The following is a 24088-nucleotide window of genomic DNA, read 5'->3' as shown; positions in this document are numbered from 1 at the left end:
ATTTCAGACTTGTTTTAATGGAAAGGGAAAATTTCCGAAAACAACGAACCCCAGTTAGCTTACAAATTGGATGACATTTTGCGCCCATTGTCGGAGAGAGAACAGGTGTGTCCGATAATTAGTTTGTGATTTTTGCACAGTGCCGGCAATAATTAAAACTCTACGGCGTTTTTTCGCCGAAACTCACGCATGCGCAGTTGGACTTGAACTCATGAGTCACTGTGAGCTTCATTAGGCGCTCGAGAACAATTAATAAACTCGCGCCTTGCGGGCTCTCTCACTCTGCAATTGTTGCGACATTGTTAAAACTGTTGTTTGCAACTCTTCAGCAACTCAGTGGTGGATTTGTTTTAGAGGAGACGAGTAGAAGCGTGAGGCTACTGATAAGGTCTGAGATGTAAGCTAGGGAGCTATGTTAGAAATTTATAAATCTTCAGGAATGCTGCTATAGACTCAAGTAAATTACAATGGACATCAATAACAAACTATGATGATTCCTGAAATAATAACCCGTTTCTCTCAACCGATTCTCTATTGTTTTTATTGGAGTTATTTTAATTCCCTATCATTAGTCTTTACAATATTGCTCTCGATGGATCAATAAATCTCATGTGTCTCACATCACGCATGAGCTCAAGCTAATGAATCAACTCAAATAAATGGATCATAATAATATGAAATTATCAAAGAGTAATATTTTTCAATTAAAAACGTAACGTGTATTTCATAGCAAATAATCATATTCTTGATGGTGATTCATTGAACAGTCTTAGATCGATACAAAATATCAATATTTATTCAAGTCTGATCTCTCTGCTCCACAGTAAAGAATACTACTCAATTTCTTGTAAAAACTCTTAGAATTCATGACAACTTGGTCAAATGCCGAATTCTCCAATTTATACTTCATTGATATTCATTTGTTGATTTCATCTTTCTGTTAATTATTTACGGAGTAGTTCAAAAAGTTGTGCGTGGCCTTTTAAAAGATAATTTGGAATAAAATTTAGAATTTGGAAATAGGCCGACACATCTAGTAAATACATGAGTCTATACTTAATTCATGCAGGTGAACGAGCTAGAGTCAAGAAAACTTCAATAATTAATTTTGCCATGCCTGATTTAATAGGTTTCTACTACACTTTGAAATAATTGAAAAATATAAACAATATCTTCCATCACTAATAAAATTGAAAGGACTATTCTCAATCAAAATTATCAACTTGAACAATAATAACAGGCTTTGTTGATACAATACTCTGATGGAAGTTTCAATCAATTGAATTCCCTAAATGATATATCAACCTTATTTCACGTACCTTAGCAGTTATTTGAAGAAACAATTATTCGTACATGATGAAGAAACACAATCAAACTTTTCAGGACATGGCGCTACTAGAAAATTTAAACCTTATAAATAAAACTAATTCCTAAATTAACTAATAGTCTAATATTATGAACATGCCCAAAAACGGCGAAACGACTTGACTACATCTTCACTCTCTTAGTGCTCCTAGCAAAGTGTCCTCCGAAACGTAATCCGGTCTCTCGGTTTGGAAATCGACCCACTACTGTATTTAGAAACAGGTCTCCTATTGGGCGAAGGGAATCAATTTGACCAATCGTCGCGTGGCTTCTAGAGCCTTAGGACCATATAGTAGCTGCAAATTCATTAGTTTGTTCTAATTGTAATATATTGCTGTTTTACTCCTTATCGTACTCTATGTCGCGACAGGAAGGCTAAGTTTGAGGGATAATTCCATAATCTACATTCCTCGACGACTCGGAGCCACAATTTTTAAATATCTATCCTGAGAAACTCGAAGTCATGGCCGACGGCCATTGGCCGTTTATCATAGAGAGAGAAAATAATTTATTTCGCTAACTCACTTACAATAATGGCTCCAGCCTATTGTGTATTGAATTAACTATTATAACACGAATTAGAAACAGTGCTCGGCACAAAGGGAATAAATCACACTACTGGAAACGTGATCAGTTTATTTCCAAGATACTATTCAATTTCTATTTATGTAATTTGTAATGTGAGGAGGAAATAGATTCATTTATTCATGATTTTACACGTGAGTAATTGGGAAGGACTTGCATCATGGAATTCCTATTACTCGTGTTTTTGCACTCAGTACACTGAATCAGTTTTTGGATGTGATTGATTAATACAAGACTCCAATCTAATTTTACTGGTTGTTGAGGTACATAGAAGAATATAATCTGTTATTTTATATCAATAACTTTTTAAAAAAGGGTACTAAAATGTTATTTTATAAATAAAAATAAGTAGCCATGAATATTTATGCATTTTAAGGATACTTGGAAGAAGTTTGGCTCGAGCTGTTATAGCAATATAAATTGAAGAATTAGTTCAAGCTGCAAGATGCAGCACAATTCCTCTCGGAGTCACCAACGGTCCACATGAATTGAATTCTTGTTTTGTCCTTCGTTTAGCCGGTGGCGACTTTACAGCCGAGTCTCCTTGTATTTCGAGTGTCTAAAGAGAGCCCTGATGCCTAACGATGTGCTACAAAGGGATTCACATTCAAGTGTCAGCATTCCCCATAGATAACAACAACACTTACCATTGGACCAATGCTGACAGTCCCGATGCTCCATAGTAAGTGTCAGCTTATCTCATAAACAACATGAATGGTTCTCGTTGAACCAATGCTGACAGATCGACGTGAATGTCAGTACAGTACAGCACTCACTAATGGAGGTGCAGCTCACTCACTAAGTTGTTGCTAACGAACAAATGACTGGCACTCGTGAATTGACAATGCGCGTGTGGACGTTGACAAATTAAAAATTGATCACAGGCCTAGCCGGCCGGCCTGGCCTACTCAGAGTCGTGTTGCAATTTGCTGAGTGCTGAGAGGCCGTGTGCTTGCTTAGCTGTTTTCGTTAACTCTGTGCCACTTCAAACTTCTTCAATTCTGAAAGAATTGCAGGTTGTTGGACAACACACATCTTATTTATTTGGTTTCAAAATTGTTTACGGTTGCACGTGGTTTTCTTACAGTTATGATTGATTTTCTTTGCTTTGATAGCTAATATAGCTGAAAGTCTACTAATAATGTTTGGTTTTGAAATATTTTGACCATGCAAATCTAATAGGGAATGGATTGAAGGGAATTGCAGGTTATGAACTCGATATCACCATCCATTCAAACCTTCTCTCAATGTATATGCAAACTTGATAGACTTATAAATAGAAATACAAATCTCAGTACCCTTTTTTGAATTATTTTACTTACCTGGCGTGGGGTTTACCGTGATAAAGAAGGCAGTTCCCCCCAGGGCGAAGCCTTGTCATTGCACCGCGACTTGGTTGACCCCTGCGAATGCCCCAAATGTGGGCATCTCGGGCGCATAATTTTTGTTTATTTTAGCGATAAAATAATTCAAAACAAGGGTCCTGAGATTTGTATTTCTATTCATATTACAAGTAGTCCTAAACAGAAAAAAGACAATAAAATTGATAGACTTGTATGTGCTTCTTCTCAGTTGGGAGAGGACTCAAACTTCTCATATAAATACTAGGATTTTCCGCAAGGACAATGAATCTATCTATAAGATATTGAGCTATCTACCACAAACGTTGTGAGAAATTTACTAGATGATAATAAAGGTAGAAAATGTATGGTTTTTCGAATATGACGAAGTCTTTTGTTACATTGTTGATATTTCAGATAGAATGATCCATTGGGAATAGAATAATATAAACATTTTAAATGGTGAATATCGCTATCATTTTTCACATTTTTAATCTTATGCCATGCTGTCACAACCAATTCAACTTGAATTTCTTCACAGAAGAAACATTGTATCGATTGACTGGGAAGTCCACTAACCTATTCACTTTCAACATCTACATAACCACTCAATAAGTACTTTACTCTCATCAAAAATAAATCTTTTCAATATACTGATTCGATTAAGTTATTAAAAGTTTCACTTATATCTTGGACAAAAAGGAAATGGGACTCTCTAGACAATGACATAGAATAAAAAAATCTATAGGTTTTCTCTGACAATGATTAAAAAATGATAGTTCTTCATGCTGCTGAATCAAATAACTTGTTGACGATTTCATGAACTTATTTACTGAATATATTTTATTCGCGGAAATGCGAAATAACAAAGGATAGTCAACTCTTTGCTTTCATATATGAAAATTACAGATTAGTAGAAAGGTTTTTATCAAAGCCGGCCAGGATAAACAAGAGCGGCTCAGCATTTGACTGTGCAGAGCTGTCATCCACAGTTTTATTGGCAGAATAAAGGATATCAGCATCTAGCGCAATTTTATTGGGTCCGACAGCCGGACAAGCCAAGCCTATTCCGGTTGAGACCAGAGATTCACAATCGATATTTAATATCGGATTAAATTGAACGCGATTTCCTTTGATCTGGAAACAGAGCCGCCGTTTTCTGCTGTCGAAGCTATTCATATTTTTCCGCCTTGGAAAATGCGACGAGATGATTTTCCGGGCCGATAATTCACTGAAGATGTAACGTCGATGCGATTCCACAAACTCAAACGGATGAAAATCGCTTAAAAATGTCCGCCGATCTATTGATAAACTGCCGATCTACTTCTGAACGCAGCAAGCAACGCCAATCATGCTAGAAGCCTATAGTGGGATCCACATTGAAGTGTCAGCGTTCCTCATATTTGAAACTCCTATTCAACCTATGCTGACTCGAGCCTCACTATAGATCTCTTTGTGCCAACGTAAATATGGAGTTTCCACGATATTTGAAACGGAAGTCATGTTTTCAACTCGATGGTAGTTTCTTTCTACCAATACCTCACATACGAGATTCCTTTGATTTTTGTTGATTTCCAAGCTCAAAATTGAATGGAAAATGGAGCTCATTCTGGTTTTAATTTCTTAATATTACTTCAGTTTTCAGTTCCATTGAACGTCTTATGGCAATTCCATTGCAATTGGTTAAGTTTTTTCAGTGTCCTTTCATGAGAAGGTTTCAAAGAAGACATGACTGCAGATTACCATAGTGAGATCCACGCTATGACAGTATTTGATTATATTAGTGCTGCTATCCTCGTCCATCATTCAAAAACGCAGATAGCGCTATCCTTGTCTAGCTCGACAACGTTGCCAGATCGATCTTAAAGGATGTGGGAATATCATCTACCTTTCAGGGTATAGGTATCTCTGCCTGTTCCGAACCTCATATATATCTGCCCATCTTTTTCTTGGACGGCCTCGGTCTCTCTTGCCTACTAGCTCGTTGTTGAGCACCAATTTCGGTAGCCTGTCTGCCTTCATCCTATTCACATGCTAATACCATTTATTGTGTAGTTGAGCAGTTGATATTGTGGTAATTATTCATATTGAATGAAAAAGACTAAGAAATTGTCAAAAAACCACAGATTTATTGATACTTAGAAAGATCGGATTCGGTTATTACACCATTGTCAATCTCTGATAACTACAGTTTATCAATAAATCTGTGTTTTTTTGACAATTTCTTAGTCTTTTTATTTCAAATTCCATTTAAACTTACTCTGAGATATCTTTTCATTTATGGAAAAGACGTCAAGTCTTTTTCTTATCTCAGTATTTCTGAAATGATCTTCTTGGCTGCACCCATAAGTTCTTCGGAGAAATCTCATTTCAGATGCCTGCAGTCTTCTTTCATCTGGCCCTGACAGCACCCAGGTTTCGCACTCATATAAAAGGGTTGGTGCAGCTATAGTTTTGGCAATTTTTTGGCAATATCATTAATGAAGAAAATATACAATCTCAATTATAAAAACTTATTTAATAATTGAAAATATGTTTTCCTGACAAATAAAATATGATTGATTATTCCAAGCAAGAATAAGCAGTTAATATTACATCAGATATACCGGCATCCTCTATAGAAGGCAGTGGCAAGGCAGAGAATTGACAACGCTGTTCTCCTATTTATCAACTATCAATTCCTATTTTTCTCCACTGCCATATCAACGTGAACCTCACTATAAGATCATCATTTATTTCATTTCCTTCTTCTCATCCACTATCAGTCAGAATTAAGATGATCCTTTTTTTCAAATGAACTTTCAAGAAACTAATAAAAGTTCCTTTGTTTTGTGAGAACAAATAAGGGTATTTCCAAAAACTCCTTTCCAGAAAATTCTAGGAATTTTCATTTTTTTTGTAATAATCTGGTGTTTCAGGAAACTGGAAAAGTATAAATTCTATATTATAACGAACGTTGATTGAGAAGATGACATTTCTATTCAAAATCAATTAGATCTAATGCATCGATTCAATCCGAGTTTTTGTTTCAACTTTGATATTACTTTGAAATGTTTTCGCCGATTTACGAACGGTGAATAATTTGTTTTTCCGTCTTTGTTATTCGTCAGGAATTAGTTGTGTTCTGTCTTCGTCACGACAGAAGAAGCAGCAAGCTCTGCAAGGGAATTGTTGAAATTATTAAAGTTCGCAACGATTGATAAACAGAGAGAGAAATCTCATCTCACAATTTCGAAATAATTATTTCTTGGAAAAACGGTTGCTATTGTCTCGCTAAAAAACGATAATAATAACAAAGAGAACGTTGTAAGGGGAAACAGGGAGTTATGCAAAGTTTACATTGGCTTTCAGTTTATTAGAATTGAAGCGAAATTGTTCTGGATTCATTCCTTATGCTAAAATTGTAGATAGCTGGTTTTGTTATCTAATACATTTTTCGGGTTTTTCCAGTTCAACCTCTTGCTGCAGTAAGGGTTTGACCTTTGAGCTCGGTGGCTCTTCAAAGAACTTTCCTTATTCCAAGACACAGGTCAGTAATATTGTATTTTTTTGCTATTCAAATTTTTCTATAGTTTGTATAAGAATCAGCGGTAAGTTTATAAACGGAATACAAATAAAAAGTGAATGACACATAACCTACTCTTTGGACTAGTGTATGGATCGAAATTCGGGGAAGGAACAGTTTTGGGCTGTGCCTGTTGGATCTTCCTCAACCATTTAATGGTTGTAACGTTCAAAAATCCAAATGGATAAATAAAGATTCCTATTTGAAAGATTAGATAGGTCTAAGTGAAATAATAGGCTAATATCGCCAAAGATGATAACGTTAAAGATTAGATAATATCAGGCATCCTGGCCAAATTGTACAACAGCCGAATAGGAATGGAAATAATTTTTGCTACTGTATAATATTATATGAAATATTGAAAATTTGAGGTTAGGCATAAAACATCTACTGATCGGCGACCTAATGATCGACCGAGTCAAACAACGTAGAATCTGACCAAACACCTTGGCAGAAACTTATTGTGGCGAAACAGTATTCAACTTGAGGAACTAAACGTCCCACGTGGCTAATTATTGTAATATAAGAAACAACTTATAATCTGTAAAAAATTACTTTGCATGTAAAAAGCATATTAAAAAACCCAAATAAAAATAATTAAATGTATTAAGGAAGTAGGAGGTTACTAGGCGCATGAATACTATAATAATTTGCATGCACCAATCAAATAGTGGCAATTGATAGGCGGCAGTAGTGAGCCGATTCAAATATATTTGTATATATTCCTATAAGAATTTGTAATTTATTAATGTGCAGTTTATGTTTTGGATATGGCCCGAAGGCAAATAAAATATTAAAGATGTAACATAAGTAATAGTTTAATAGTTTGGTACGGTCTATTTGAGCCATGAATGGCGGAGGAACAGAATATTTAAATTTCATGTAAATTTGGAAATCAGAAGTGAAAATTGTAACTGAGAAAAGAGAACTTCGACACTTGCCTGCCAACGACCACCATGAGATGTCACCAAAAATTATAGAGCATACTATCTTACTATACCTTTGATAACTTAAAGTTAAATTGAACTTCTAAATTTTCCTCATAAGACTTTGTGATGCTAATGTAAAGCAGAAGTCATTTTAAATAATTTTTTAACCCCTTGGAAGAGACGACTCCGGCTACAATAATCCAGGACCACCAGGAGTTTGGATCGACATCAGCAGCTCATAGAAAATTCCGGCACGTGAGTGAAAAATATTGAAATAGTGATAGGGCGCCCTCAGTGCTTCGAAATTAAATAAGAATCAAAGCTAGCTCGTCGAAAGGGTTTTTTTATGAATTAAGAATTTGGTAAAAACACTTGCGCAAGTAAATATAGTATAAAAGGTATTTTATTAGATAGTAACGAATCAATCCATATATCAACTGATCCATCAATCAAAGAAGACTGAGATCTGGGCTGTTAATACATTATTTATATGATCATTAATTTCTACAATATAATTTGCGATAATTTAATGTAGCTATTCCGTCAGGTGCCGAATCTCGCACCCTGAGATAAAATATATTTATTATAAAGAAATCTATTGAAACCATAGAATTTAATATATATATTTGGATTATTAGTTTATCAATTTATCATGCTGATTTAAAAAATTTATTCGAAATGGAATTGTCCAAGTCGACAAGTATCAGCAAGCTGATATCGAAGCTACATGCAAATAAATGCATATGATCATAAAAATGAAGGACATGGTAGCGTTTCGTGCTATAGAACTTAAAGAATAGTATTAGCCTGTGATATTTTATTGATTTCGATTATTGTTTTGTCTTATATTATATATTTCTGTCGCTCTCTATATTTTTGCTCTGATTTATTTTTTGAGATATTTGTTAATATATGTATCAAATTTTTTATGGTGTACGATTTATTTTTATTCCTCAATACTATAGGATAAGTTTTATATATATATATATTTTTTATAAATTATCAGTATTATTGTGGAAGCTCATATCTGGGCATATAAAGATTTTTATGAGACTATATCCTAGTGAAAACCACGACCAGATTTTTATAATTATTAAAATATTCTTATGCTCTACCGATTGATGCCAAGCAGGAGGCTAATCGTTATTTTACTATAAAAATAACGTGACATGGTTTGTGCTTTGTGTATCATTGAATAAATGAATGAATTATTCTCTGATTGGCATCAAAGATTAAGCAAGAGGAATAACAAAAGTTTGTAGTTGCACATCATTCTCTTTACATTAGACAACAATCCACTTGATATAGTACACAAGTATGTACTGTTTTCAGTAGATGGCCATGTTTAATCAGGGATCAGGCTGTGAATCTGTCAATCTATGACAATGCAATGTAATGAAAACACTTGTGTTACAGGAATTAAGTCCATTTACTAACTGATGGAAGTGCTTCAGAGTCACATAGAACATTTGAGCTAATGTTCGACTAATGGATTCAATGTGATCTATAAACTCACAAGTCAGTAAGTGAATAGTTTGTGAGAGAAGTGATGTGCAAGAAGAAGTGTACTAGTTCAAGATTAGCCTAATTTCTCCCCTCCCAATCATTTTGATAATAATCACCTATCACAGATGATTATTATCAATTATTGATAATTATTAGTATCAGTGATAAGTGATGAAGAGTAAGGAATAAAGAATGAATATGAATTATAGGTTTAAATAATGACTGCATGTGAGTATATCAAATGAATACCCAAGTTTCAAGTTCGATCGAAATATCGCTCAACTATTCTTTTAAGACCAATTTGAAGAGTGGAATGATAGGAACATTTGGATTGAAATTTTCAAAGTGTTGAAGTATTCTTGGTTTTCAAAGAGAGAATTTCCACTATTTAAATAATTCACTGATATCCTAGATTCAAAGTGGAACATTCGAATATTCATTTATTTATTTATTAGGTTACCACAAACAATACAATGATCGGAAAAGAAAAAACAAGCTATTGCTTAAAACTTTTTCAATTTCCTAATTTAGTTCCAAATTGTCCAAATATTATACATAGGTTATGTCCATTTCAATTTTCTACTTCAAATCACAATCTGAGAATATAGATTAGAATAAAACAATCAATTTTTAATTTGGATAGATTGATAGTAAAACTTTTGTAAAACGTGAAACAAACTTTAAATTCACAAAATTAAGAATAAAACCACTCAGATTTTGAGCTCGAAAATATCATTCTGATATTAGAAAATACTCTCAGAAAATAACTATGAATACATCTAGCTTGGAGAAGCTAAACTTCAAGTTTTGGAATTGAATACAATAGTTTGGGTGGAAATACACTGAATTGAACCACTAAATTGCATACGCCTCCTAAGATTTAGTTTGTGAATGCCTACTGAGTTGAGTATTAGTTTCACCTTACCGCGCCAACTTACAAATAATCCCCTGATCGAGCAATGCGAGCGTTATGGGAAGGTTAGAACGGATTTGGCCGAAGATTTTGGAAGCCTGAGGGTTCTTGACCGCTTTCTGGCTCTGGTTGATATGATATCGGATCGAACCCTTCACGGACTGGTGCGTCTATAGCCGTAAACGGTTTAACTGCGAGATTGATACCCTTGAAACCCTCAGGATGATAGCCGTGTCTTCTTTGGACTACCTGAAATCCATACTGGAAAACAGGTTATTGATAACGTTGCTAGCTTCATGATCGATTGCTCCTAGTGAAAGTTTAAATTGTTCCATGATACAGGTTTAAATCATTCGTCTGATTCAATATAGGCTAATATCCATCAATCAATATTGTTCGCTGATGTAATAATTACCAATTGTCTTGTAATAATCAATTTTATTGTTAATTACCATAATTGACCAATTTTTCAATTAACAAGAAAATAAAATTGAAATCTGAATCAAATACAAAAGAGTACATAGCATTGAACATTACAAGAATAAACATACACTCACAAGCACATGCGGAGGGATCTCAATTTACTAAGGAATGGAAAAAAATTCCCCAAGGACCAATAAATTCATTCACTTCTTAGAAAACACCATTGAAGGCAAGTCATTAAATCTGTCAAATGCCAGAGCACGTAGTTTTGATTGATTTGACTTTAGAATGTGAACGTAACATTATAATTAGCATTGCGCGTTGCGTAACTGGAGAAAAACGCAAAACGTCCGACCTATTTTGAAAAATCACGTCAAGTCCCTCACGACTGCAACATGTTAATGTTGAAGAAGTTTGATGGCCGAGGAGAAGGAAGGAGAGAAGAAGGGTGGAAAGGAAAAAGGAAATCACCGATCTCCAATGAAGATAAGTCACACTAGCAGCACCCCCACCACCCGTCAAACACCCCTACAAAACCCCCACCCTCACCGCAAAAACCACCGCTGGACATCGTGAGTCGTGCTACTAAAAAATACACAACGTAAATTCGTTAGACCAAACGCAAGCATGCGAATATTAGCTTATAAACGGTCTGCTATGAAAGAAAACACTGCCACTTGCGTGAGTCTTACAACAACTTGAGGGGGAAAATGAGTGGTCAATATTTCAAGAATTATTGACTTGTGGTGAAGTGAAGTACTGAAGTATAGAAGAATAACAAACTAGAAAGTTGCTCATGTTAGTAAGGAACGCATAATGCAACAATTCCACTGATAAATCCTTATGTGCGATAACTACATGAACTGAATATAGGTTGGGTGTATAATAATATGGGTGAGCTGAAAAACTAATTTGAGAGGCATAAAATATGAGACGTGAAGTATACGGAATGAGACACCTGAGTTATATGGCATATGAGACATGAAACGTCTTGACTCATGGTGATTGATTTGAAAAATGGTATGGATTTAGTTCAGAAACTGACTTGAGTTGATAAATTATACCTGTGATTGTTTATCCAGTAACAAAGTTTCGATAGCAAACTAGAATCGAATGTCCATACATCTTTTCATATTAATCATATCGATCACATCCAACCACATACAATACTTCTGTGGACAAGTGTACATCATCATCTGCAAAAAATCATAAGCTTTTGACCTGCAGGAACATCAAATCATCCGTACAATTTACAGTTCTTTAATATATTATACGTTGAAAATGATATATATCTGCTTTATATCATCATATTATAGCAACTATTACATATACAAATAATTATTTCAATTATTGGCTATCCAATCTTGATTTTAATAAACTTCTCCCAAAATACCATTTCCTCTAAACCTGAAAGTAAAGTACAGATTTGCTCTCAATTTATAATTTTGCATGTACTAAGAATAGATTTGTTCTCTATCATAACCAAAAAGTGTAAAATTCCAGAAATAAGTGTTAAATTTTCCAATTTTATCGAATATTACTACTGTTTTGAAGTTTTTTCAATCTAAAATCAAAAGATGTGATTTAGTTCTATTTCCAACAATGTTCTGAAAATAAATGTCCGAAACTATCGCCCCAAACGTCTCCACGTTAAAATATACAGCTGACAATGTGGAAGGTCCACCAGCCATTATCTTGCACAGCTATCTGTAAATAATTAATAACAGGCACCAAGGAGTGCTCCATAAATTCAATACATTGTTACAAGAACGGCGTACAGCACTAGAAATGAGGTCATACAATATTTTATATGTGCCATAGCTCCCGCTTTAATTCAAAGCCGACGTCTGAGAGACAAGAAAGGAAGGAAGATGAGAAGAAAGGATAGAAGACGGACGATAGGGAATGGCCGACAGAAGAAAACGCCAGGAAAATTATCAGCTCTGATACTCGGCATGAATTATTCATTAAGAACTTCTTCGAAGATGAACGTTGTAATTATTATTTCTTATTTAAGTGAGAAACAAAAATAGAATATTTCGCGACTGTACTCTTGAACAGGGTTGAATTGAATGGCGGGATGCAAATTAATTTCTTTTCTTCATTCATTCCAACCGTTTCACTTCTTTTTCTTCATCTTCTCTTCTCCCGATTCCTAACAATTTGTTTCATCTGACAGTGTAGAGTTGAAAAGCGTAGTTTTTCGTTTTTCTTGTCGAGCTTTCCCCATAACTTTTTCAAATTTCCCGCCCTCACCAAACCATGAAGTTCTAGTTGCAGAATGTGAATGAAACAAATTAGAGCGCCCTTTGGACTTGATTAATCCTCATTTTGTGATTTTTTGTTGTAGTATGTGAGTGTGATGAATTTTTGGTCATTTTCCATATTATTTTTGGTTGATGATTTTGTTCTTATTTTGTGGAGTAGGTTGTCAACTAGAGTGGATGAGTATCCATTTTGTTGGGCAATGAATTTGATCGTGTTGAGCTCTTGGTTGTAATCAAATTGTGTCATGGGGATATTCAATAGTCTGTTGATCATATGGTGGAAAGCTGCATGTTTATGTTGGGTTGGGTGGTTGGAGGTATTGTGAATTACTGTGTCAGTTGTGGTAGGTTTCCTGTATATTTTAAATGTTTTGAAAGTATGGTTTTGTTTAAATATGGTGATGTCCAAGAAATTGATTGTATTATTGTTTTCCAGTTCTATGGTGAAGTGCAAGTTTGGGTGTATTTTGTTCAGTTTGGAGTGAAATATTTCAGTTTGTCTGGTGTTTCCTTTGTATAGAATGAAAATATCATCAACATATCTAAACCAGCTGATGATTCTGTCAAACTGATTGAGAATGTGTTTTTGTTCAATGTTGTGGATGAAGATCTCAGCTAAAATGCAAGAAATGGGGCTCCCCATGGGGAGACCGTTTGGCTGGAAATAATATTGGTTATTGTAACAGAAGTAATTCTGTGAGGTGACTAGGTTAGTGAGATTTACAATTTCATTGATATGTTCAGGTGGTGTATTATTCTGTTCTAGCATTGTTTTAAGGAATTTTACAGTTTCGGGATTGGTACATTGGTGTATAAATTTGAAATGTCCAGTGAAGCTATTGTGGAGTTTTGTGGTATTTGGATTTTTGAAGTTTTGTGGTGAGATCAATGTTGTTTTTCACTGCAGTATGATTATGAAAAGTTATGTTGTCTCTTATGGTGGTATCTAGTAGTTTGGCTAGTTTGTGGGCAGGTGCTGTTGTGTGATTGATCAGTGGTCTTATTGGTACATCTTGTTTGTGTATTTTGGGAGGGCGTTGAGTCTGGGTGCTTGTGGGTTGATTTGTTTGAGAAACTTTTTCTGGTTGTTTGGGATTATGTGCTTGGTTTGGTTGATGGCATCTTTTATTTTTGTTTGATATGTGTGAGTTGGGTCAGTTGAGAGTTTGACTATGTTATTGTCATTGATGAATTTGTCTACTTTCTGGTCTATGTCTGTTTTATGCATTATAACTGTGATGTTGCCTTTGTCAGCATTAGTGATGACTAGGTTGTGTTGTTTCTGCTTGTTTTTTATGCTTTTCAATATCATGTGTTCTGGGTTGTTTTTTTCTGAGGGCTTGAAATTGTTTCTGTTTCTTGCCAAACCTGCCCACAAACTAGCCAAACTACTAGATACCACCATAAGAGACAACATAACTTTTCATAATCATACTGCAGTGAAAAACAACATTGATCTCACCACAAAACTTCAAAAAATCCAAATACCACAAAACTCCACAATAGCTTCACTGGACATTTCAAATTTATACACCAATGTACCAATCCCCGAAACTGTAAAATTCCTTAAAACAATGCTAGAACAGAATAATACACCACCTGAACATATCAATGAAATTGTAAATCTCACTAACCTAGTCACCTCACAGAATTACTTCTGTTACAATAACCAATATTATTTCCAGCCAAACGGTCTCCCCATGGGGAGCCCCATTTCTTGCATTTTAGCTGAGATCTTCATCCACAACATTGAACAAAAACACATTCTCAATCAGTTTGACAGAATCATCAGCTGGTTTAGATATGTTGATGATATTTTCATTCTATACAAAGGAAACACCAGACAAACTGAAATATTTCACTCCAAACTGAACAAAATACATCTAGCTTGGAGAAGCTAAACTTCAAGTTTTGGAATTGAATACAATAGTTTGGGTGGAAATACACTGAATTGAACCACTAAATTGCATACGCCTCCTAAGATTTAGTTTGTGAATGCCTACTGAGTTGAGTATTAGTTTCACCTTACCGCGCCAACTTACAAATAATCCCCTGATCGAGCAATGCGAGCGTTATGGGAAGGTTAGAACGGATTTGGCCGAAGATTTTGGAAGCCTGAGGGTTCTTGACCGCTTTCTGGCTCTGGTTGATATGATATCGGATCGAACCCTTCACGGACTGGTGCGTCTATAGCCGTAAACGGTTTAACTGCGAGATTGATACCCTTGAAACCCTCAGGATGATAGCCGTGTCTTCTTTGGACTACCTGAAATCCATACTGGAAAACAGGTTATTGATAACGTTGCTAGCTTCATGATCGATTGCTCCTAGTGAAAGTTTAAATTGTTCCATGATACAGGTTTAAATCATTCGTCTGATTCAATATAGGCTAATATCCATCAATCAATATTGTTCGCTGATGTAATAATTACCAATTGTCTTGTAATAATCAATTTTATTGTTAATTACCATAATTGACCAATTTTTCAATTAACAAGAAAATAAAATTGAAATCTGAATCAAATACAAAAGAGTACATAGCATTGAACATTACAAGAATAAACATACACTCACAAGCACATGCGGAGGGATCTCAATTTACTAAGGAATGGAAAAAAATTCCCCAAGGACCAATAAATTCATTCACTTCTTAGAAAACACCATTGAAGGCAAGTCATTAAATCTGTCAAATGCCAGAGCACGTAGTTTTGATTGATTTGACTTTAGAATGTGAACGTAACATTATAATTAGCATTGCGCGTTGCGTAACTGGAGAAAAACGCAAAACGTCCGACCTATTTTGAAAAATCACGTCAAGTCCCTCACGACTGCAACATGTTAATGTTGAAGAAGTTTGATGGCCGAGGAGAAGGAAGGAGAGAAGAAGGGTGGAAAGGAAAAAGGAAATCACCGATCTCCAATGAAGATAAGTCACACTAGCAGCACCCCACCACCCGTCAAACACCCCTACAAAACCCCCACCCTCACCGCAAAAACCACCGCTGGACATCGTGAGTCGTGCTACTAAAAAATACACAACGTAAATTCGTTAGACCAAACGCAAGCATGCGAATATTAGCTTATAAACGGTCTGCTATGAAAGAAAACACTGCCACTTGCGTGAGTCTTACAACAACTTGAGGGGGAAAATGAGTGGTCAATATTTCAAGAATTATTGACTTGTGGTGAAGTGAAGTACTGAAGTATAGAAGAATAACAAACTAGAAAGTTGCTCATGTTAGTAAGGAACGCATAATGCAACAATTCCACTGATAAATCCTTATGTGCGATAACTACATGAACTGAATATAGGTTGGGTGTATAATAATATGGGTGAGCTGAAAAACTAATTTGAGAGGCATAAAATATGAGACGTGAAGTATACGGAATGAGACACCTGAGTTATATGGCATATGAGACATGAAACGTCTTGACTCATGGTGATTGATTTGAAAAATGGTATGGATTTAGTTCAGAAACTGACTTGAGTTGATAAATTATACCTGTGATTGTTTATCCAGTAACAAAGTTTCGATAGCAAACTAGAATCGAATGTCCATACATCTTTTCATATTAATCATATCGATCACATCCAACCACATACAATACTTCTGTGGACAAGTGTACATCATCATCTGCAAAAAATCATAAGCTTTTGACCTGCAGGAACATCAAATCATCCGTACAATTTACAGTTCTTTAATATATATACGTTGAAAATGATATATATCTGCTTTATATCATCATATTATAGCAACTATTACATATACAAATAATTATTTCAATTATTGGCTATCCAATCTTGATTTTAATAAACTTCTCCCAAAATACCATTTCCTCTAAACCTGAAAGTAAAGTACAGATTTGCTCTCAATTTATAATTTTGCATGTACTAAGAATAGATTTGTTCTCTATCATAACCAAAAAGTGTAAAATTCCAGAAATAAGTGTTAAATTTTCCAATTTTATCGAATATTACTACTGTTTTGAAGTTTTTTCAATCTAAAATCAAAAGATGTGATTTAGTTCTATTTCCAACAATGTTCTGAAAATAAATGTCCGAAACTATCGCCCCAAACGTCTCCACGTTAAAATATACAGCTGACAATGTGGAAGGTCCACCAGCCATTATCTTGCACAGCTATCTGTAAATAATTAATAACAGGCACCAAGGAGTGCTCCATAAATTCAATACATTGTTACAAGAACGGCGTACAGCACTAGAAATGAGGTCATACAATATTTTATATGTGCCATAGCTCCCGCTTTAATTCAAAGCCGACGTCTGAGAGACAAGAAAGGAAGGAAGATGAGAAGAAAGGATAGAAGACGGACGATAGGGAATGGCCGACAGAAGAAAACGCCAGGAAAATTATCAGCTCTGATACTCGGCATGAATTATTCATTAAGAACTTCTTCGAAGATGAACGTTGTAATTATTATTTCTTATTTAAGTGAGAAACAAAAATAGAATATTTCGCGACTGTACTCTTGAACAGGGTTGAATTGAATGGCGGGATGCAAATTAATTTCTTTTCTTCATTCATTCCAACCGTTTCACTTCTTTTTCTTCATCTTCTCTTCTCCCGATTCCTAACAATTTGTTTCATCTGACAGTGTAGAGTTGAAAAGCGTAGTTTTTCGTTTTTCTTGTCGAGCTTCCCCATAACTTTTTCAAATTTCCCGCCCTCACCAAACCATGAAGTTCTAGTTGCAGAATGTGAATGAAACAAATTAGAGCGCCCTTTGGACTTGATTAATCCTCATTTTGTAATTATTTGACTCGACTGGAAAGTCTGGCTCCTGGTTTGTGGTTTACATGATTTCTTTTCCAACATGACTTGTTTTGAATGATCGACGCTATTTTCTGTATTGAAATTGCAACCCACTCATATCCACTTCAAAAATGCGTCGCTCTACTGAAACTCTCTCAGTAGAGACGAATAATTTCTTTCATATAAATTAATATTTTTCCCTTGCATTCCTCTCAAACTTCACCAAGTTGGAATAAAACTGCAAAACATATTTCATTTAATATCATCATAATACTGTATTTTATTTGATACAGCAACATTCTCTGAAACTGTTGCCCCTTACAACATGACAAGCTTGAAAGAATTGAAAATATAAATGATAATTTCCCAAAAAAGAAATGTGCAGTCTTTTAAAAGAAGCGAGCGGTATGCTTTTGATAGCTCTTTCAGTTTTTCCCGTTGCAATGTATTCAATTTATTCTTGGTCGTGTCTTTACATGTTACAATTTTTGTGTTGATGCCATAGTAAACTTTTAAAAATTACAAGATTTGAAAATGAGAGCTGGATGTTTCTGATGAGCAAGTTTTTTTGTCTATATAATTCAAATTTTGATTTAGAGAAATTCACTTCAACCCGTCTGCATTCCTTATAAATAAGATCAATAATGTTAATAAGTAAATATTTACTCAATCAATATTGACAGTTTCAAGTGAATCTGACTTTTGAATAATATTTATTACAATAAATAATATGATTCAATTGATAGTATGACGTGGATTCGAAACAGTGCGTTCTTATCTATTGAAGTGGGAAGAAGAGGAAGAAAAACCAACAAAACATGGAAGAGGAACTAAAATTATGAAATGCCAATAATCAACCGGGAAAAATTCATATCAATAATAAATTTAAATGAAGTTGCGGGTTGAGCATAAAGGTCGATTGAATGTATTTTACATGTGATAAATCTAGTTTGTAAAGTGGTATAGATTCCAAAGGAACTTCAATTTGTTATTGGAATCATGGAGAGCTCTATCAATCATTTTCATAGCTTGAATTATGAAGATCGATCAACTTAAGATAATCTTGATGAAACATTTTTTTCCTCTGGACTTATAGAGAATCTATTAAAAAGTTTCTGGTAAGTACTAAGTCTAGGCAGTGAATGCTCAAATAAAGGTATAGAGGGAAAAGTTTGGAACACAATTTTCAACTCCACAGCTCTTTTAAGGATAGTGAGAGGATTAACATATAAAAAATCCTCATCCCTACTCACTGTGCTAAAGGGGCCACCCCCACCCCTTGAAAGTACCATGTTTCATTTTTCGCATGGTCTCTGAGATATCCGCTTTTGAAGGTGAGACATTTCTTGAAAAAACACTTCTGCATCCATTTTTTTCATCTTTTCGGCCTTATAATTTTCGAACGATTGATGAAAAAAATCCGTGCTGACTATGGGCTGATAGAGCATCTAATTATCTTCAATTTGATGTATATTTACACTATTTTACGCATTTCCCTACGTGAAATTTTAGAGTGAAATTTTCTGTTCAGCAAGAATAGATCGATTGACAATGAAATTTGGAGGGAATGTTTGGAACTCAATTTTCGACTTTGCAGCTTTGTTGAGACTAGTTTGGAGGTTTCCGATAAATCCGATACTTTTCGAAATATTTATGTCCTCTACCAAACAAAACTTGTAGGTAATTTACAAAGTTTAATTTTTACGTCGATTAATTTGATTATGTCGATAGAACACAATGTTTCCAAGATATAAGCATGTAAGTAATGAGTGAAAAATACAACTTTCAAACCACCCTCATCCTTTCAGCACATGATGTAGGGGTTGGGATTTTTATATGCTCACCTCGAAACTAGTCTCAACAGAGCTGTGGAGTTGAAAATTGTGTTCCAAACTTTTCCCTCTATAATCTTTCGTTGACTGGACTATTCAGTATCATATCCAAACTCAAATGGGAAAAAGAATGTTCTCTGTTACATTCTGCTCATCATAAGGTCCTTGATAATGACTAATAATGACTGAGAATCAAATGAATACTTGGAAACTTTTCCAAAGATTGCTTTGAGTGTATTATCAGCTATCACCCTCATCCAAAAGTTTCATACTGGTATTGTTCTGTCCTCACTGTCCTCTCTACCTACTTAACTTCTCCAGAAAATGTTAGAAATAATGAAACAAACACTGTAAATCACATTCAGGATTGCAAAAAGAATTAGAGCTTGATTTTTGATGAATTACAAATTGACATTCGTTTAAGAATGTACAAGTTTGAAAATCGTTTTTTCAGTAGTTAATCTTCAGAGACCTATTATTTATCATCAACATCTTCAAAAATTGATATGACTCTCATTCATTTTCAGTATTCATTCCACATATTCCCATTTTAAGCGGAATTAATTCATTGTATACTGATTGCAGATCAACTGTGAGTACTTTCTGAAGTACATTATTCCTGGCTAGCCTGTTTTGAACTCACGCACATTTGCACTCATGAAACAAACACCAGAAAAACTAACTCAAGGTGTTGCAGATGAGTCTAAATCCGGGTGCCAAAAGCCAATTGAACCAAGAAGTTGCGTTGGTAAACAGGCTGAAAAAGACCGCTACACATTGCACACGTAGGCGCAGAAAAAAGCAGGCAGTGTGCAACAAATTTGATAAAGGCACGAATTAAATTGCCAAGCCCCGAGTTTTTATATGACAGATTGACTGTACGCGAGTGAGTGGGTGGGTGAGTGCGTACATATACGAGTGTGAGAGAGTGTGAGGGATGAAAAGTGGAGAGGGAAACTAATCGCGAGCAAGTCGCTACATGCGCCAAGCCTGAGATGTCATGCCGTGACGGGCTCTCTAGTTCAGTCGTGCTCCAACCGTCGTGGAGAGAGGTTGTATTGCTCCGTGTTTCTCGCAGCTCTATTCCCGGCACGCGTATTTCTCGCAGAACATGTTACATCTTGTTTCCTCTCAGCATACAATGCAGATAGCAATAGTCAACGGTTGAATGATTGAGGAGACTGCTGTTTGACTCTTGTTTTAGTCCTTGAAGATACTCTAGAGTTTGGTTCCAGTTAAGTTCAACCAGTGTAGTTGTAATAATTTAGAGATTGATGAACTGTTCCCTTGAGAATTGAGCTGTAAACTAGCTCAGAAGCGATCCTACATACTGTAGCAGCTAGCTTGTGAACAACTTCTTAGCAGGTTAGTTATCATGAAGTAATTGAGTTAGTTAGCTATTTTATCAAGAAAAAAAATGTTTTTTGGGAGTCAAAATATGAGGAATTTGATTGTTGTTTTTCATATTGTAACGTTTCTTTGTACATTGATTGAGAAATGTTGATTTAAATCAATTCAGAGTTCCATGATTGAAAGAGTTCAAGTAGGATTTAATAATAAGCAAGCAAGAAGAATGAAGCTGCAATCAAAATATTCAAAGAAATTTTCCAGTAGTATTTTCAAAGGAACAATATTTCAGGATTCTTTAAAAAAATTCCTATTTGACGATTCTTGAGACTTTTTGCCAAACAGACTTTGCCAAACCAGACAGCTCAATTATTATTTATTTAGTCTTGGACAATACACAAAATTCGGGTAAGAACAACAGACTTTCACCCAAAACTACTTCAAACCCTTATATAGAATAGAAAGGTATCAAGTCTTTAGTGACAATAGTGATAGAATGTCCAGATAGTTGTTTCGGAGATTTGATTATAAATCTGATAATCCTTGAAGTAGACTATGAATACTTCATTTCAAATACTGTATATTTGTTTATTCAGGCCAAAAATTTATCCATACATAAAAAATTATAGTCCTACTTATTTTTTTAATCATGAATAAGAGTTATGTACTTGCTGAAGGAATCTCCCACAAGTATCAATCCCATACTATGAAAAAAATTCGGCTCGGTATTGCCTTTCATGTCGAAAAAACATGATAATCCAATGAATTGCTCTGTATAGGACGAAGAAATGCAATTAAAATTCGATTTCGATGAGAATGTGCGTTGGTGGGTGGTGGGACCAGCATTAGATTGAAAAATAATTCACTCACTCTCGCAATTTGTATCAGGGCTTCTCCACATGAAGTTTCCATCCAAATCTACAATGAGTTCAATGTTGATTAAATTAACCAAGTTTCTTCGGAGTTTGAGCCACAATAATTAACACATGGAGACAAGAAACATATTCTTGATTTCATTTTTCATTTATTTTGAAATTTATTATCAATTTTTCACCTGTAAAAGACAAAATTATATTTTTATCATTGAATTATGAATAACTAATATTATATAATAATGATTTGTGAGAAGATATTCGGGATTGGAGCAATGCAAATTAATATATGGATCTATTATGGTGAGAATCAGTCATTATTCATAGCTGATTCTTAGATTCTCAGGAAACAATATTTCAATAATATTACTGAAAATGTGTTCACAAATTTAAATAAGTGATTCTCCAAGTCATGTAATGAATATTTCACATATTCGCCTTCAAAATTTCATTAAAATCCCTATATTGTCATAATTTGATTTCGATATAGATTTTTGATTTGAAGGGTATTGAATGATAGGTAGGGAAAATATAGAAAAGCGATGGGAAGAATAAAACACATATTTATTTATATGCGATACTTGGGAACAAGAATTTATCACAATTATTTTCACAATAAACAGTCTCCATCCACATTTACGAACATGTAGCCCACATTTAACGGCAATGTAGGCATTGTACATAAACGAAAAGACATCTCGTTCATAAATTACCCGATTTTCGAATCAAATTTATCATGTCGCTAATGTAATCAAGCTTAAACATATTCCGATGAGGAGTTGAACGGATCATTTGTGTAAATGGTGACACAGCTAAAAGCTGGTACATGAGATTATGATTATTATGGAATAGATTTTGTGATAGAAATGATGGGTCTGAGATAAATGTTCATTAATGTGAGGGTATTGTTCTACAACTATATTTGTACAGAATAACTTGATCAAATTAAATTTATGTTTTCTCCTTACTCGTTCAATCTACTGGACAGAATTCGAGAAAATGAAAAAGCATGAGTGAAGGTGGATGAGATTCTGTATGTTCAGAGTTCTTGCCATAGTCTCAATATACCTAGAGTTCAAACAAGAACTTTTTATAAACCAGTTAATGTATACTCAATGTACAAATTGGTTTAATTCTTCAATGATCATCTTCAATGGAAACAATATGTCAGCTGAGAGTGAAGAATAATCATTCTTGTATTGCCTGCGAAATATTCAGAAAAATATTTGTTCTAGAGAAATAATCATTATTATTGAATAGTGGAACATGAGAACTCGGTAACAAATTCAAAGATTATATCAAATTGATGTAATTTATCAAATATAGGAATCAGGCTTTTTTAAGGGAGTTTCATACAATAAGAGGAATAATGTGAATGATAATAATCTGTTCATTTCGAATAATGAGTTTTTAATCAAGGAAAACTTAGAGGAAATTGGATAATGAATCTGTTGAAAATCTCGTCCCAGCTTGATGTAATATCATTAATTAGGTTGCCATTATCAGGAATAATTGAAACTGAATTCAAATGAATTATTCTGAAAATATAAGTTTATCTCAAACAATAAACCAATAATGTATGATATATTTATTGAATGAAAATCGATGAGTGTTGATGTAGCATCTACAGAAGAATTTCATGGAAAAACGGAATTAGCCTTCTGTTGATAATTACTAAATAGTGCTGTCAAGCACAGATCATTACAGTAATAATGACGAGATGCATTAGATTTTCCTCGTTTAATCAGTGGATTTCCCCCCAAGAGCGATAGAGAAATTAAAAAAATGGATAATGATAATAGTAAGTTATCATGAGGAAACCTTACTGTGATAACATGATGTTATTATGTACTAACATGATGAATAGAATATGTTTTCTAGTTGAATAAAAGACGCTCTGGAACATACTTAGCATTTATTATAATTGGATGGTTGCTACATCATTGATCTCAGAATGAAGTTTTATGCATTCCTTCAAGCTATGGGGTTATATGGTTCACCGATGCTTTTGACATTACTGAGAAACTGAGAATAATAATATTGATAAGGGTATTCGTTTCCATACAATATTCTTGTGTCATCAGTGTTAGAAATAAGTGAATGAAGAGTCATGAATTCTCCTAATACATGCATATTTTCTATTCAAAGTGTAGAAAAAAAGGTTCACGAGTAGGCTGAATATGAAAATTCAACTTATATTTTCTTTCTCAAATATCTATAATTTCTATGAGAATTACGATAAGTGATATCATATTCATTGTATGAGAATGAACTGATGGGATATCAGAGAGATAACTGAGAGATCCTCACATTTCTCTCCAATCCGTTTATTTTTCTATTTATTTATTTATTTATCAAACCTCATGTTT

General features: G+C 34.4%; 1 protein-coding gene and 1 pseudogene across 3 annotated transcripts in view; both read left to right on the top strand.

Annotated features, from left to right (window-relative positions):
• LOC111044649 (cell adhesion molecule 1) overlaps positions 1–24088 on the top strand; it is a 245470-nt gene that overhangs the window by 14439 nt on the left and 206943 nt on the right. The window contains exon 2 of one of the 3 annotated variants that reach the window (XM_039437113.1): positions 6741–6819. The exons of 1 other annotated variant lie outside the window; for it this stretch is intronic. The gene's annotated coding sequence lies outside the window, so the exon portion shown is untranslated. Of the gene's footprint in view, positions 1–6740; positions 6820–20495; positions 20866–24088 lie in introns of those variants that run through there. One more of the 3 variants, XM_039437114.1, reaches the window with a different exon arrangement.
• On the top strand, positions 3265–3416 carry LOC120353465 (annotated as a pseudogene).

Source organism: Nilaparvata lugens, chromosome 10 (genome assembly GCF_014356525.2).
Source record: "Nilaparvata lugens isolate BPH chromosome 10, ASM1435652v1, whole genome shotgun sequence".
NCBI classification, from domain to species: domain Eukaryota; kingdom Metazoa; phylum Arthropoda; class Insecta; order Hemiptera; family Delphacidae; genus Nilaparvata; species Nilaparvata lugens.
This window is presented reverse-complemented; position numbering and strand designations above follow the sequence as displayed.